The sequence below is a fragment of the Physeter macrocephalus genome, chromosome 14 (assembly GCF_002837175.3).
Source record: "Physeter macrocephalus isolate SW-GA chromosome 14, ASM283717v5, whole genome shotgun sequence".
Classification (NCBI taxonomy): Eukaryota; Metazoa; Chordata; class Mammalia; order Artiodactyla; family Physeteridae; genus Physeter; species Physeter macrocephalus.
Genome location: NC_041227.1, coordinates 120,110,777 through 120,128,282, shown reverse-complemented (window position 1 = coordinate 120,128,282; position 17,506 = coordinate 120,110,777). Strand labels below are relative to the sequence as shown.

Sequence of the window (17,506 nt, the reverse complement as noted above, 5' to 3'; positions counted from 1 at the left end):
GAATGTAAATTGGTACAGCCACTATGGAGAACAGTATGGAGGTTCCTTAAAAAACTAAAAATAGAGCTACCATATGATCTAGCGATCCCACCCCTGGGCATATATCCAGTGAAAACCATAATTCAAAAAGATACATGCTCCCCGGTGTTCATTGCAGCTCTTTTTACAATAGCCAGGACATGGAAGCAACCTAAATGTCCATCGAGAGAGGAATGGATAAAACAGATGTGGTACAGGACTTCCGTGGTGGTGCAGTGGTTAAGAATCCACCTGCCAATGCAGGGGACACAAGTTCAAGCCCTGGTCCGGGAAGATCCCACATGCCATGGAGCAACTAAGCCCATGTGCCACAACTACTGAGCCCGTGCTCTAGAGCCCACGAGCCACAACTACTGAAGCCCACACACCTAGAGCCCATGCTCCACAGCAACAGAAGCCGCTGCAATAAGAAGCCTGTGCACTGCAACAAAGAGTAGCCCCCACTCTCCGCAACTAGAGAAAAAGCCCTCGTGCTTCGATGAAGACCCAACACAGCCAAAAATAAATAATAAAATAAATTAATTTTAATTAAATAAAAAAGATGTGGTACATATATACAATGGAATATTAGTCAGCCATAAAATAGAACAAAATAATGCTGTTTGCAGCAACATGGATGGACCTAGAGATTGTCATACTGACTGAAGTAAGTCAGACAGAGAAAGATATCATATGATATCACTTCTATGTGGAATCTACAAAAATGGTACAAATGAACTTATATACAAAACAGAAATAGAGTCACAGATGTAGAAAACAATCTTATGATTACCAGGGTGGAAAGGGGAGGAGGGAGGGATAAATTGGGAGATTGGGATTGACATAAACACACTATTATATATAAAATAGATAACTAATAAGGACCTACTATATAGCACAGGGAGCTCTACTCAATACTCTGTAATGACCTATATGGGAAAAGAATCTAAAAAAGAATGGATATTTGTATATGTGTAACTGATTCACTTTGCTGTACAGCAGAAACACAACATTGTGAGTCAACTATACTCTAATAAAAATTAAAAAAAAAAAAAGTAGACAAGACTATTACCTGCTTCATTCTTTAAACCTCTTCCAGCTCTCTGATCAGAGCCTTTGTCCACCCCTCATCTGTTATACCTCCCAATCTTTCTATCTACATCTTACCCATCCTTTCCTGCTACTCATTCCATACCCATACCCTCTTGTGAGATCCTCCCGTAGCATGTGATCTCTTTGGAACCTCTGCAGCCTTTGTGTATTCCAGTGTGATGGAAGTTATCACTGGAGGTTAAGTCGTGCCTTTAAGATACCCTGAGTCAACGGACTCTGTGAGCATGCCCCAGGGAGACCCTGAACATGAAATGTGCCTGAGCTGCTGGGCGCCCACACCACTTTTGCTACTCAGACACTTACTCTGTTCTCATTTCTGGTTTCATTTGGGACTTCATATTTCTGATTCCTCCCATAAGAGTTCTCCATGCTTTGATCAGGCTGGAGAGAGAGTGTGTATGTACACACACAAGTGTACGAAAGGGGAAACGATAACTGATGGGTTTGCCTTCATTTCTTCTCTTGCCTTCTCGTCCTCAGCTGCCTCTTAAAAATTCAGGTGCGGGACTGCAGGTGTTGAGGGGCTCACACACCTCCATCAGCCCTGCCCCTGGAGAGAGGCTTGGCCAAGGACAGGATGAGCCTGGTGCCTGTGGAGATACTCTGTGGTTGGCCTTACAGGAGGGTGTATCATGCTGGAAACCCTGTCCTTGGAGATTTGGGTCCTGTAGCCCCTGCCTTCGTTCCCTCTCTGCCCTGATTCTGATGGTGATAGGGCTCAAATGTATTGCTGGCATCAGTGCTTGCCGATTACTCAAGGATCCTCACAGGACACCTCTGACCCGCGGCCCAAGTTCCATGGGGGTAGTAATAAACTCTTACTGCTTTGGAAGTGCAGCCCTCAGCTCAGACCCTGACCAAAAGCAGGTGATTCTTATCAGAGGCTGAAGGACAGGTTTTACCAGAGTTCCCATGCCCAAACTTGAAAAGCAAGTTCAGCTGCCCCTTTACTCCACTCACTTGGGGTTCCATCCTATTCTTGAGAAAAGGTCAAATGCTCTACCTCTTTAGTGACTCTTGAGATCACCGTGTGGCCCAGTGACCACTGGCTGCTGGTCACTGAGGCTGACCAACTATGCCGGTTTGCCTGGGACTTGGGATGTTCAGTGCTAAAACCAGGAAAGTCCCAAGCAGCCAGGGACAAGTTGATCAGTTTTTCAGAACTCTTGCTGTATTCAGAACCCTTGTATGTACAGGATAGTTTGTCCCCCGAGACTTGGATGGGGAAGGAGCAAGGAGGACTAGGAAATTTCATGATCACCATGTACCTGGACTGTATTCTAAGTCTTGTCAAAGTGGGATTTTGATAGTTATTTGTAGGTTGAGGACTGTATGACTGGTCCAGAATTGGGCCAGTCTGGACCAGTCTGGAACAACCCAATTTCCCTCCACCATCCACTCCTTCCTACAAGGTCATAAAGGAAGCTGTACTCACTGAGGATGAAGTGAGGCAAAGGGACACTTACTCTGGCTGGCACTTTGGCCCCAAACCCTATTGTCAAACTCCAGTGAACTGGCTTGAGTCACTGATAGGGCTTCCTCTGGCTGAATCAGAATGAAAGCACAAATCCAAACCTCAGGTCAGACCATGCCAATGTGAGGAAAAGCCATGCCAGCAAAGTCACCTGTGAACAGAGCCAAAGAAGAAGGCAGGGGTACGTGAGAAAAAGAGTATTTGCCCCAATGGCCCAAACCAGGTGGGTCTCATAGACAGGGCCCGGGGAATACCAATTGAGCCTGACACCAGGACCTCTTCTACCCCTCTACCCCCTGCAAGCACTGCCATCCAAAATCAGATAGTGACTGGGTCTCCAGGCCATGCTTTATTTTTCTGGAATCCTTATAGGCACAGGATCCAAAGAGAGTCTATGCATGTGCTCTGGGATCTTTAGCTATTTTTAAAGCTCTATGTCTATGGCCCATTAAAATGCTCTGATTTGACCAATTTATTGAGCTTGCCTCCTTTGGGGGGGAGATGAGTTTTCCTCTGCCTTGGAAACCATTACTGTGTAAGTATTGTGTAAGTATTAACAGGACTCGTGGCTAAGAGGCCCGAGCTTTAGTATTTTTAAAGATATCTGTGATTGGCTTAAGGTGAAACACTGAACTTCTCAGTTCCCTTGCCTATAAAATTGACTGGACTAAATTGTGGGTACTAAGGTTTCTTCCAGCTTTGTGATTCATCTCTCTCTCTCTCACACTCACACACACACACACACACTCACACACACACACACACACACACACACACACTTACTCTGCATTATTTCTGTATGTTAACTCCAAAAGCCATGCCAAACTATATTAGAGCCTGAGGTAAAAAGGAAAAATCAGTAGTACTTGTCCTCTATTTAAATACTGATATTTTGTTCATGGGTGTTTTTGCATTAATTTGGATTTTAATGCACTATTTAAAATTTTGACTGCTTGGGACTTCAGGCAGTGGTTAAGAATCTGCCTGTCAACACAGGGGACATGGGTTCAATCCCTGGTCCGGGAAGATACCACATGCCGTGGAACAACTAAGCCCGTGTACCACAACTACCGAGCCTGCGCTCCCTAGAGCCCGCAGGCCACAACTACTGAGCCCATGCACCGTAACTACTGAAGCCTTCATGCTCTAGGGCCCACGTGCTGCATCTACTGAGCCCCCGTACTGCAACTACTGAAGCCCACACGCCTAGAGCCTGTGCTCCGCAGCAAGAGAAGCCACCGCAATGAGAAGCCCGCACACCACAATGAAGAGTAGCCCCTGCTCACTGCAACCAGAGAAAGCCCGCGTGCAGCAATGAAGACCCAATGCAGCCAAAAATAAAAATAATTTAAAAAAAATTTTTTAAAGTCATGACCATAGGGAAACTAATGGTCATGACAGATCATTTAAAAATAAATAAAATAAAGTAAAATCTTGGCTGCTGGATTTTTGGTACCCCCTTAAATTGTGTGCCCAAGGCAAGGCCTCACTTGCCTCACCCTAGTTCCAGCAGTGTCAGCCCCTCTCTCCCCCTGGGTGATGAGGGAAGAGGGACTGCCACAGACAGGCAGAAAGAAGGGACTAATGCAGCTCGCTCTACGAAGTTACCAGGGCCAGCGGTAAGGGTTATTTTGTTATTGGTAACCCACCTATAATTTCCAGTTGTTTATTTTGCTTCCCCCAGACTAACAATTCTTTGAGTATGGGGACCCTCATATTTTTCTTTTTTAAGTTCCTGCCCCCTGCATACCAAATGCCCAGCACAGAGTTAAGCATTGAATTATTAGAACAAAATGACAAGACACACACTGAATTCTAGACTTCACACCCACCCTTCTCTTGATCTTCCAGAATACGACTATCTGTCATTAAAATTATTTTTAAGTTCAGACAATAAAAACACAAGCAGCTGGAAAACCAGAAACGTAAAACAGTGGCGTTGGTGCAATGTTATCAGATAACGAGAAAGAAATTTGTGTGTTTTTTTTTGTTTTGGGGGGTTTTTTTTGCGGTACGCGGGCCTCTCACTTGTTGTGGCCTCTCCCGTTGCGGAGCACAGGCTCCGGACGCGCAGGCTCAGTGGCCATGGTTCACGGGCCCAGCCGCTCCGCGGCATGTGGGATCTTCCCGGACCGGGGCACGAACCTGCATCCCCTGCATCGGCAGGCGGACTCCCAACCACTGCGCCACCGGGGAAGCCCAGAAATTTGGGTTTTATTCCTCGATTTTTCCATGCAGAGTCAAGAGGAGCAGAGGGAGGTAAGACCTAGACAAACAAGCTTCATGGGACTAAGATGATTCTAGAACGTCCTCACTCTGAGGAGGGTCACCATTCTTTGACCTAACAAACCAAAGGATGCCTGCTAACCACTGGCTTGAGGCAGGATCTGCAGGAAAACCTTCTAACCGCACTCATCGGGGCTTGGGATGGAGCTCAAAGGACTTAGTATTGCAATAGGATCTGTGAAAAGTCTGCATTAGAGAACATTTCAAAGGAATTTTATTTCTTTTAATTAGATGCATTAATAAAGACTAATAGCTATAAGAATGGTTGCATGCTGAAGTGCTGGCATGCCTTTATCAAAGTAAATAAGCGATGATTGGCGTTTGGGCGCTATTGTGAGGGAAGGCACTGAACTGTATTCTCTATTTATTTGACCGCTAACTGGCTGTGTGCCCTTGAGCAAATCGCTTGCCCTCTCTATGCTTCATGTTCTTTATCTGTAAAAGAAGGTGTTGGACTATTTGGTCCAGCTGCTAAGATCCCCTTCTACCTCTGATATTATATAGGAGGGGCGCTTTTCAAGGGCTGAGGGAGAGTTTGTTTGTTAAATATTCCCTCCTGTTGTCTTTCTGCCCTGTTGGCCTTTTTTCATCCGGAGTGTCAAATTCTTAATTAGTAGGTTTCCAACCATGAAGAATACAAAGCTTTACTGTACATCTGGTTTTGGTTTTTTGCTTGTTTGTTTTTGTACATTTGGGAAGAATGGAGGTTTACCTTTTAAAGCAGAGAAATAGAGCTCGCTGAGGAAATCAAACTGCAGTCACATCCCTATGAAAATGAAATGGAAGCATGAAAGGTCCTGAAAATGTGGGACGCCATGAAAGGGAAGAACAAGAACCGTGTTGGTATTTTTTAAAAAGATTCTCATTTTATTTGCAACATCTTTGTGCTTCCTTTATGGATTGCTCCATCTTTTTCAACTCTACAATGAGCTATTTTAAGACTCTGTTTTCCTTCTCTACAGTAATACTGTTCAGATAGGCAATTTAATTGTCATCATACTTTTTCTTAGTCTTTCAAGACCTTTCATTATGGTGAAATAATTTTAGGCACACCAAGCACAGATCCATTAAATACATTCCTTATTTCACTAATGAACTATTGTGGGTGGTAAAAATTAATTTCATTCCACCCATGATACTCACATATCTGTTCAATTTTTATAGCTGAGAAATGAAGGTTGCAACTAACTGAAGGCAAATGAGAGTCTCCTCTTAAAATGTTAAGTCTGTTGTTTCATTTATGCCAAGATGTATCCGAAGGAAAAAATCTATAAAAATACTTCACAAAATGAAAATGGCTCAACAGTTCCAATCTCAGGGTGGATGCTGCAGAAATTTTCCAGCCTGAATATGCTTAGGAATTAGAAGGCCCCTGTGTTAATGCACTGGAAGAAAATCTGAGCAGATGTGTTTAAGCTGATCCCAGTGGGCAAGTCATTTCCACGCTTGCATGGTACCAACAATATCAAGGTCCTGGGTTAAACTGCCACTCAGCTCAGCCAGTGTCACTCAATTCCACAGCTCAGGCTGTGGCCTTGACACCTCCCTGCCATTTCACACACCCCTATGGGAGGTCACAAATGAGAAGGGTAGGGGATGTGGAAGGAGTCAGTCAAACCCTTCCCTTCCAAGCTCAGGTCCTACTAACGAGGGCCAAGGAAGCCACCCTGACATTCGAGGGACAACACAGCATAACAGTGACCGGTCAGACCCATTAACTCTGGTTGGAAGGTGCACTGAAAAGCAAAACAGAAATCATCCCATCACACTGACAACAATAATGATCCCATTGGTAAGGGGTGTGGGTGCGGGGGATGTGCCTTTAGAGAAAAAGGGCAAAAGCCAGAGTTCTCTTTAGGGGGCACAAGACAAGTGTCACAAGGCAAGAAAGGTCTAAGAACTGTCCCTGAAGATAAATACTTACAGAACCACCAAGGGCCTTGACTAATGTGAAATTGGGACTGACTGGTAAGTGCTTCCTTATTTACAACAAGTCCCTTCCAGAGCCAACTCTGATTTACTTAACATCAGTGCCTCAGGTAGAAGCAACAGTGTGCCGATTTTTCTTTCGTCATATTTAATTCCAGTTTCTGCCTTCAAATGTGCGCAAACTGCTCCAAAGGGTGCCACGAGCCTGGTGCTTGAACCTCGCTACTCTTTTTTCCTTCATCTCTTATTCTGCACTCCTTTCTCATTTCTCTCCACCTTTCTTTCTAAAACCCAAATGGTTGACTGACAAGAGGACACGATCACTGATAAGAAGAAAGTCTAAGAGGAAACAAACAAAAAGCCCCCAAGTCACGTCCTGTGGCCCTGACATAAGTACTCAGGAGAGTCTGGTGGAGTTCATACCAATGCTGAGTTTAGGGCTTAACAACATAACCAGGAAGATCACTGATGACTTTAAAGAAAAAATGAAGAAAAGGGCAATGAGAAGGCAGTTATATTTTTTCAGTCTATAAAAACCATGATTTCATTGTACTTCCATTTATACACTCACACACACACAACCTGATACCTTTATTTTTTTTTAATATATTAAATGGCAGCGAGCCATGTTAGACTGCAGAGAATTATAAGTGGAGCCTGCCTTAAAAAAGGGAAAAAAGAAGGTTTCTCTCAAGTGACAGTAAATTGGATAAACGCTATTTTTAGATGAAATATATCTAACTAATGTCCAGATGTGATTCTACCACATGAAGAGAAAAATGAATCTATCTAAAGCACTGAGCTGTACTTGAAAACATTTTGTAAAGATTTCTGGTAATAACGATTTATCATGGAAAGGCTTAGACACATGGTACTGACCAGCAGCCTCTGCAGCAGTTCCCTTGGGAACAACATCTGCACACATGGCTTCAACATGTAGATAATCCCAAGGTTTACATTCCTGATTTAATTGTTACTAACTCTCTGGGCTTGCAACTCATTGGCAGTGTATCTCCACATGAGCAGAAAGGAATAAGGGGAGAAGAACACACGAATCAGGATTTCTGCGCTCAGCCAGTGGGGAGCTCAAATGGCTGGTGTCCTGAGACATCATCTGCTTGTTCAAAGGATGCTGTTTCTGCTCCAGACATTTTTGGACATCCTACTTATTCACTCGACAAATATTATTTAAATGACCTCTTTTTTGGGAGGGGGCGGGGGCTCACTGTGCGGCTTTCAGGATCTTAATTCCCTGACCAGGGATCGAACCCATGCCCACTGCCACGGAAGCACAGAGTCCCAGTCACTGGACCGCCAGGGAATTCCCCCAACAAATATTATTTAAGGGCCGACAGTCCTCAAGCTGAGCGTAAAGGGATGAGCAGAACATACACAGCCCCTGCCCTCATGGTGATAGTCTAGTGGAATTCCTTTTGGCCCAGATTACAAGTTACAAGAGGAAATCAAATCTTATTACTTTGCTGACACAAACAGTGGTGCCATGTTTGCTCACAGTCTTTGCTATTGTGCATGACCCTGAATAACGTCTGGCCATCTGAAAAGTCAATCCCTGAAATACAGTCACTGAAGATGTTGAAAATAACATGATATTGGGCTTCCCTGGTGGCGCAGTGGTTGAGGGTCCGCCTGCCGATGCAGGGGACGCGGGTTCGTGCCCCGGTCCGGGAGGATCCCACATGCCGCGGAGCGGCTGGGCCCGTGAGCCATGGCCGCTGAGCCTGCGCGTCCGGAGCCTGTGCTCCGCAAAGGGAGAGGCCACAGCGGTGAGAGGCCTGCGTACCGCAAAACAACAACAACAACAACAACAACAACATGATACTGGCTTTAAAAGAAGAGTTACAAACAAATCACTGGGCAGTGGCGTCATCACTGGAATAAAGGCATGGCCTCTCCAAGTGATTCTCTCTGCTGTTCCTGTTCCTACAAGGGAGTGAGCACTTCTGCCTGGGGACAGCAGCAAGGCGGCAGGGAGGAAGCAGCAGCAAGGAGGAAGGTGGAGCAAGTAAGGCAGGTAAAGAATCCCTGGATAGAGGAGGGAGTACAGCTCTTATTGGGGAATAAAAGCAATAAATGAGGGGAGCTTCCGAGCTGAGCCCAGCTGGTTAGAAAACCTTGGCCAAGTGTGTAATGGAATCCATCAAAAAAACTAGATGGGGAAGCGCAGGAAATGGCCTCACCAAGGGCTGGGGAAGGAAGTGGCTTCATGGGGCCATGGGTGTGTCAGGCACTTCTACTCTTGGTAGGAGTGGCCACAACTACCTTAAAATCTTCAAGACTGTCTGATTGGCCCCACCATTGTCCCAAGAAGAGGATGAAGCCACCTCAGGATAACTATGTCCTCACTATGGACAGTCAATAAAAGGTTAAGATGGGACAGGGACTAATGACTTTATTTGACATGACTTTCTACTGATTTCTTACATATCCAGTAGCTATGTGAAGATGCATCCATACGAAAAAATCCTCTTTTTATAACTGACAAATCATATGCGCCATTTTGCAGTTTAAGTGGTTTTTATTTTCCAGTATTAGAGATGGATTTGCATGTAGCCCTCTAAACTCTCCTACTCGAAGTCTCTCGCAAGTAGCCCACTCTGCAGAGAATAGCTGCAAGCTGGGGTGTGCCCCATAGGCATGAAATCGAGCCACTGAAGATACCAGGCCTGCAACATCAGTTTCACTCACCTTACCCTCTACAGCTCAACTAACCAGGACAGGCCAGAGTTGGCTTCCTTTCCCTCCTCAAGAGCCACCCCCACTGGGATAATCTTTTAAGCCAGAAATAGACTTATTGTGTGCTTCCTGGCACCTTGGGTGATACTGCTCCCCTGTAGGGACTCTAATGGAGTTGATCTCTTGATCTCCACCCCAATGCCCTGCTTTACACCGGTGGTTTTAAAATATACCTCAAGTAAAGCAATTATACTCCAATAAAGATGTTAATAAAAAATAAAATAAAATAAAATAGACCTCAAATATACATCTATGGGATGGCCTGGTGGGTAGGCCCAGGCTTTCCCACTTGGGTACATACAGAGCTGCTATTCTTAAAATTTATTTATTTATTTTTGGCTGCGTTGGGTCTTCGTTGCTGCGCACGGGCTTTCTCTAGTTGTGGCGAGCAGGGGCTACTCTTCATTGCGGTGCGCGGCTTTCTCAATGCAGTGGCTTCTCTTGTTGCAGAGCACGGGCTCTAGAGCTCAGGCTCAGTAGTTGTGGTGCATGGGCTTAGTTGCTCTGCCGCATGTGGGTGGGCTCTAGAGCACAACCTCAGTAGTTCAATGCAGCGGGCTCAGTAGTTGTGGCTTGTGGGCTCTAGAGCGCAGGCTCAGTAGCTGTGGTGCATGGGCTTAGTTGCTCTGCCGCATGTGGGATCTTCCCGGACCAGGGCTTGAACCCGTGTCGCCCGCACTGGCAGGTGGATTCTTAACGACTGCGCCACCAGGGAAGTCCCTAGAGCTGCTATTTTTTAAAAAAAAAAATCAGTTTCCTAAACTGGTCTCCATGCAAGATTTTGTTAGATAAAACAAAAAATTCGGAGGAGGTTCTATTATACATATTTAAAGAAAAAAAGGTGGGGTGCTTGAAAGAGCTATTCTAGACCAAGAGTCAGCAGTCATTTCAACCATATATAGGATGAACAGGGCTAGACAATAGGGTAAGGAAATTCCTTCTGTAGTCTGTTAAATCCAAGGCACGGACAAGAAAGAAAGAAACATGGGAAATCAATAAAAGAAGAGGGAAGTCAGAGAAAGAAAAGGATTAATTGCTGTAGTAGTGGTTTGGGGCCTTTCTCCCCAGAAAATGCACACTTACACATATTCACATAATACTTTGCAAACCATCCGTAAGGTTCTATGGACTGTGGAGTCCCTCACCTAGGGCCCAGGTTGAAAATCTCCATGGGAGGCCTTGCCCACAGCAACAACCTTAAGCTACCCTATCAGTTACATAGTGTACCTGCTGTGAAGGCAAAATTCTGGATTCTTCATTTTTCTTTAATGCCACTCTGATCGTTTTTCCTAATTATCCTCATATGGATGCTGCTATGAACCACAATGAACCATACCCAAAGTTTTGGACATGGGCTTTCAAATATTTTGCTCAGGATTCATCTGATTTAATAGGCTTTATCAGCTACTCTCCAATCCATATCTATAGATCTCTAATCAAAAGAAATAACATAACCTGTCAGCTTCAGGTGAAGTCTACCACTTGCCAAATGTGTTTCAACACTTGTCATATAAATAGCTCCCCTTCGAAGCATAAACAATTGAGGTTTTTGCTAGAGACATCTAATATTACTTGGTTATTTTAACAGCACTAGCCTCCTGGTATCATCCTTAGGCCTCGATAGTTGTTACTGAAACTTATAATCAACCTTCTATTTAGAACCCTAAGACCAAGTAATCCACCAAGTTGTTACCCTATCGTGCTTGATCATTACCCAAAATAATCACTGCGTTTCTGGCCATCCGTCCTCTCTTGCACTAACAGAGTAGGGTTTAATTCCAGCACAGACTTTTCCTTCTGAGTTCCAGACTCACATATCCAGTGGCTTAAACTCAACATGCCTAAAGCTGGACTCTTCTTTCCTCCAGATCGACTTCTCCACCTGTCAACTTGCACCTACCACCATATAAACCATGCTTAAGACAAAGTTATTTGGACTTCTTTCTTCTCCTCTCTCACATCCAATAGGTGATAAGGTCTTAAGGAGTCCACCTCCATAGCCAAGCGCTTTAGTTCAGGTCTCCATCTTCCTTCTGGATTACTGCAGCAATCCCATTGGACTTTTAGCCCCCTCCCCTCAATATGTTGCCAATGACCTTTCAAAATTACAAATCTGATCTTGGAACCATTTCTACTTAAAATCCTTCAGTAGATTCCCCTTGCCTTCAAAATACAAACCAGACTCTTTAGCATGGAATTCAAGGCTGTACCCGTGCTGCCCTTCACTCCCTCAGGTCCAAAGCTTGGACCCAGTAAACCACGTGCTAGTCCTCTGAATAGGAAAGGGTGATCAAGAGGGAAAGGCCATCTTTCCTCTTGCTTAACACCTATGCGTTCTTCAAAAATGCATGGAATGTTGACACTGGCACTATGTTACTGTTGAATGCACATTTTAGCATTTCTAATCCTCCCAACAATCCCCTGGGACTTGCAGAATTTGCTGAAAGTCACACAGCTAATGAGTAGCTAAACAAAGATTCAGATCCAGGGCTGCTTGATTCCAGTGCATACAATCTTTCCATGAAGTCAAGACGCCCCACTTCAGAGCTGCACTCAGATGCCTTCTTCTACAGCTGCACCACCCCCCACCCTGCCCGGCCCCACATCTGGCCTGTTCTTCTAGCGCCCCACCTGGGCTTTCCTCTAACTGCCTCAGTAATATGCAGTGCAAGTGTTCCCGAGTCTCTGTCCTATGTTGTGAGCTTCTAGTTGGCAGAAGTTGGGCCTTGCAATTAGAAAAGAATACCTGTTCACAGAAGCTAAAATTTAACTAATATATCAGACTACGAGTAGACCCACCCCCTACCCCCAGTCCAGCTTCTTACAAGTAACCAATGTTAACCTCCTTCTTGTGTAACCTTCCAGAAATGTTCATGACTGGAAATATATGTACAAATACTCTTTCCACCAACAGATGGGCTCATACTGTATATACTTCTCTGCAATTTGTTTTTTTTCCTTAAAACTACATCTTAGAAATTTTTCTACATCAGTATGTGTAGATCTACATCTTTTTTTATAGAAATAACTCCATGTATACTACTTTCACAATTCATATAAAGGAATAAAACACACTGTTTAAAGGTTATAAAGTCAGTGTGGAAAAGAATAAAAAGTCTAGCAATGTGCTGTTTACAAGAGAAACACCTAAAACATGAGGCAGAAAGATTAAAAGTCAAGGGATTCACTCCTACACTGTTGGTGGGAATGTAAATTCATGCAGCCACTATGGAGAGCAATAAGGAGGTTCTGTAAAAAACTAAAAATAGAGCTACCATATGATCCTGCAATCCCACTCCTGGGTATATATCCAGAGAAAACCATAATTCAAAATATACCTGCACCCCAATGTTCATTTCAGCACTATTTACGATAGCCAGGACATGGAAGCAACCTAAATGTCCAACGACAGAGGAATGGACAAAGAAGATGTGGTACATATATACAGTGGACTATTACTCAGCCATAAAAAGGAATGAAATAGTGCCATTTGCAGTGACATGGATGGACCTAGAGACTGTCATACAGAGTGAGATAAGTCAGAAAGAGAAAGACAAATATTGTATAATATCCCTTATATGTGGAATCTAGAAAAATGGTACAGATGAACTTATTTGCAAAGCAGAAGTAGAGACATAGATGTAGAAAACAATTTTTGGTTACCAAGGTGGGAAGGGAAGGTGGGATGAACTGGGAGAATGGATTAAAGACCTAAATGTAAGGCCAGACACCATCAAACTCTCAGAGGAAAACATAGGCAGACACTCTATGACATAAATCACAGCAAGATTCTTTTTGACCTCCCTCCTAGAGAAATGGAAATAAAAACAAACAAATGGGACCTAATGAAACTTAAAAGCTTTTGCACAGCAAAGGAAACCATAAACAAGATGTCCCAAGTCCAATAAGCCTAATCCTTCATGGTTTAAAGCCCCAACTAAGGTGGTCACCTTCCAAGGGGATGCCCACTCTTCTCGTACCTCATCTGCATTACTTCCCCTTGCCCACAGACTCATAACCAGAATTAGATCCCAGAGTGCCTCTAGAGATGGTTTTGTTAAATTTACTGACCAAACTCTGTAGAATATATGTGTGGGATGAATCCTAAGGTTGTCAGACAAGGAGAAAAGAATTTTAGATTGGACTATATTTATTGATATGTGTGCACTTACCAGAGATTATGAATTCAATATACCAGAATCCAGGTATTACATATCTTAGAGTGATTCTAATTGCTTGTTTCATTTTCTGAAACTGTGTCTCAATAGTGGCCTATGCTTGCAAAAATACACACTGGGGAAAAGACAGTCTCTTCAATAAGTGGTGCTAGGCACTATTTACAATAGCCAGGACATGGAAGCAACCTAAGTGTCCATCAACAGGTGAATGGATAAAGAAGATGTGGCACATACATACAATGGAATATTACTCAGCCATAAAAAGGAACAAAAGTGAGTTATTTGTAAGTGAGGTGGATGGACCTAGAGACTGTCATACAGAGCGAAGTAAGTCAGAAAGAGAAAAACAAATACCATATGCTAACACATATATATGGAATCTTAAAAAACAAAAAAGAAAAAATAATTATCAGAAGAACCTAGGGGCAAGATGGGAATAAAGATGCAGACCTACTAGATAAAGGACTTGAGGGTACGGGAAGGGGGAAGGGTAATCTTAATACTACTCAGCCATAAAAAAGAATGAAATAATGCCATTTGCAGCAACATGGATGGACCTAGAGATTATCATACTAAGAGGAGTAAGTCAGAGAAAGACAAATATCATATGATATTGCTTATATGTGGAATCTAAAAAAAAAAGATACAAATTAACTTGTATTCAAAACAGAAATAGACATAGAGACATAGAAAATAAACTTACGGTTGCCAAAGGGGAAAGGAGGGGAAGGATAAATTAGGAGTTTGGGATTAACATATACACACTACTATATATGAAATAGATAATCACCAAGGACCTATTGTATAGCACAGAGAACTATACTCAGTATTTCATAATAACCTATAAGGAAAAAGAATCTGAAAAAGAATATATATGTGTGTGTGTATAACTGAATCGCTTTGTTGTAAAACTGAAACTAACACAACATTGTAAATAAACTATACTTCAACAGAAAAAAAGCACAAAAAAGGGGAAAAAAGACCAATAAAAGACAAAACAAAACAAAAAAATGTTCTAGAGAGCCGTTTAAAAAAAAATTCGAGGGATTCATTGAATAAAATAAGAACACATGAATCTGTATGTGTGTGTGTGTGTGTGTGTGTGTGTGTGTTTAAATAAATAAATGGAGGAGAAGGGAAATTTCTGCCTTACAGGAAAAAACTAACCAGTAAGTATGGGAGGAATGTTGGAAGTAGAAAACTGCCATTTGGCAACCATCATAGTAATAACTGATTCAAGCAAGAATCATTAATTTTTACCAAAGAGTAAACATTTGAGGAATAACAGCTTATTTACAATTGTCTCAAAATCTCTCTCCACAAGAAAGAATGAATTTACAAATTACAAAAGGAAAAATAAGAACTTTCCAATGAAGATATTGACAGGCACCACCCTAACCAAGTGATCTAAATTAGCAGCACAATTAATGTGCACATCATCTGATATCAAGCACTAAGAAGGACACAGCATTACTTCTGGGGTAGTTCTGTCAAAATATATAACCTGAATATCATCATGAATAAACATCAGACAAACCCAACTCAAGAGACATTCCGCAAAATAACAGGCCAGATCCTTCAAAAATGTCAAGTTCATGAGAGACAGTGAAAGCACTGAGGAAGCATTTCAGATTTAGGGTAGCTAAAGAGATGTAACAACAGATGCAACCTGTGATTCAGGACTTTCTTTTGCTATAAAGGACATTACTGGGACAAATCTCGATGGCATTCCAAAATTACAAATCTGACCTTGTAACCACTTCTACTTGAAATCCTTCGATAGATGTCCTTTGCCTTCAAAACATAAAGCAAACCTGTTAGCATGGAATTCAGGACTCTTCGCAACCTGTCCCATCTGTAAATACTTCGGTAGGTATCTCTAAGCAATGACTTTCTTGTTGTTGTTAATGTAGCCATAATTTCAGCCAGGGCTGGATGTGGGAGCTATTGGAGACCTAAGCAGAGCCTGTGTACCAGCCCCCACCATCTGGAAGCACAGGGGTGCCCTTGCTATAGATGAGCTGAATTCTGGATCTCTAAGAATGATGCTAGTTGGTACATTTAACCCCCCTTCCCTCCAGGTGATCAGAGTGTGTAGTTGGCCCCTGCCAACCTCTCCATTCTCCTCTCCCACCCTCCACTCTTGAGCTCTGTGAGATCACAAACCATAATTCTGGGGACCCTCAGTCTTTTTTTAAAAAATATATTTCATTTTTTTATTTTTGGCTGCATTGGGTCTTCGTTGCTGCACAGTCTTTCTCTAGTTGCGGCGAGCAGGGGCTACTCTTCGTTGCGGTGCGCGGGCTTCTCATTGCAGTGGCTTCTCTTGTTGCGGAGCACGGGCTGTAGGCACGTGGGCTCAGTAGTTGTGGCTCACGGGCTTAGTTGCTCCACGACGTGTGAGATCTTCCTGGACCAGGCTCGAACCCGTGTCCCCTGCACTGGCAGGCGGATTCTTAACCACTGCGACACCAGGGAAGTCCCATCTGGTTCCTTTTTGCTTAATAATTCCTTCTTCAATTCATCTCTCCCTTTCCACATTTCACTATAAGTATTCAGGAGGAACCAAGCTTTTCCTTCAATAGTTTCCTTAGAAATCTCAGCTAAGTAACCAATTTTATCATTCACAAGTCCTACCTTCCACAAAACACTAAAACACAGTTCAGCTAAGTTCTCTGCCAAATTATAACAAGGATCACCTTTCCTCAAGTTTCCAAACACCTGTTTCTCATTTCTGTCCCAGATCTCACCAAAATCACTTTTAACATCTATGTTTCTAGGATGAACCTCAAAACTCTTCCAGCCTTTACCCATTACCCAGTTCCAAAGCTGCTTCTACACACACAGGTGTTTGTTACAGCAGCACCTCACTTCTCCGTACCAAAATCTGCTTTAGTCTGATTGGGCTGCTATAACAAAAGATATACCATAGACTGGCTGACTTAACCAAAATTTATTTTCCCACAGTTCTGGAGACTGCAAGTCCAAGGTCTAAGTACAACAGGGTCAGTGTCTGGTGAGGGCTCTCTCCTTGTGTTGCAGAAGGCCATCTCTTGCTATGTCCTCACATGGCAGAGAGCAAGCAATCTCTCATTTGCTCTTCTTCTTATAAAACCAGTAATCCCATCATGAGGGCCCCACCTTCATGACTTCATCTAACCTTAATTCCCTCCCAAAGGCCTCATCTCCAAATATTAACACATTGGGGGTGAGGGTTTCAACATATGAATACAGCTCACAGCATTGTCTAAAATTTTTCTGTCTTGCTGGGCCGCTCCTTTTCCAATCCTTTGGGTAGAGACAGCAGGCTTTTGTTGAGGTTTCCTTGTCGGCTCCTATTGGCATTTCTGGGTTGCAGGCTTTCTTCAGCTCCAAGTCTGGGGTGTATGAGGAAAAAAAGAAAATCTAAGAAACTCACCGCCATATTGTTTTTCAGGTCCCGAAGTCCCTAGCCATTCTGCCTTTTCTCCACCTTTCAGAGTCTTCTTTTGTTTTCTATATAGTGTCCAGTGTTTTCAGTTATACTTAGTGGAAAGAATAAGGAGAAGTATATCTAACTCTACCTTCCCTGTTACTTTATTCTTTTAAAGAACTCTACTGGGGACTTCCCTGGTGGCACAGTAGTTAAGAATCTGCCTGCCAATGCAGGGGACACGGGTTCAAGCCCCGGTCCGGGAAGATCCCACAGGCCACACAGCAACTAAGCCTGTGTGCCACAACTACTGAGCCTGCGCTCTAGAGCCCGCGAGCCACA

The 17,506-nt window shown here is 43.3% G+C and overlaps 1 long non-coding RNA gene across 13 annotated transcripts in view; it reads right to left on the bottom strand.

Annotated features, from left to right (window-relative positions):
* Window positions 1-17,506, bottom strand: part of LOC112066561 (uncharacterized) — a 67,190-nt gene that overhangs the window by 17,374 nt on the left and 32,310 nt on the right. Inside the window, exon 1 of one of the 13 annotated variants that reach the window (XR_002892729.2) lies at window positions 16,992-17,060. The exons of 11 other annotated variants lie outside the window; for them this stretch is intronic. This is a non-coding gene — a long non-coding RNA (uncharacterized lncRNA). Of the gene's footprint in view, window positions 1-2,597; window positions 2,751-16,991; window positions 17,061-17,506 lie in introns of those variants that run through there. One more of the 13 variants, XR_002892728.2, reaches the window with a different exon arrangement.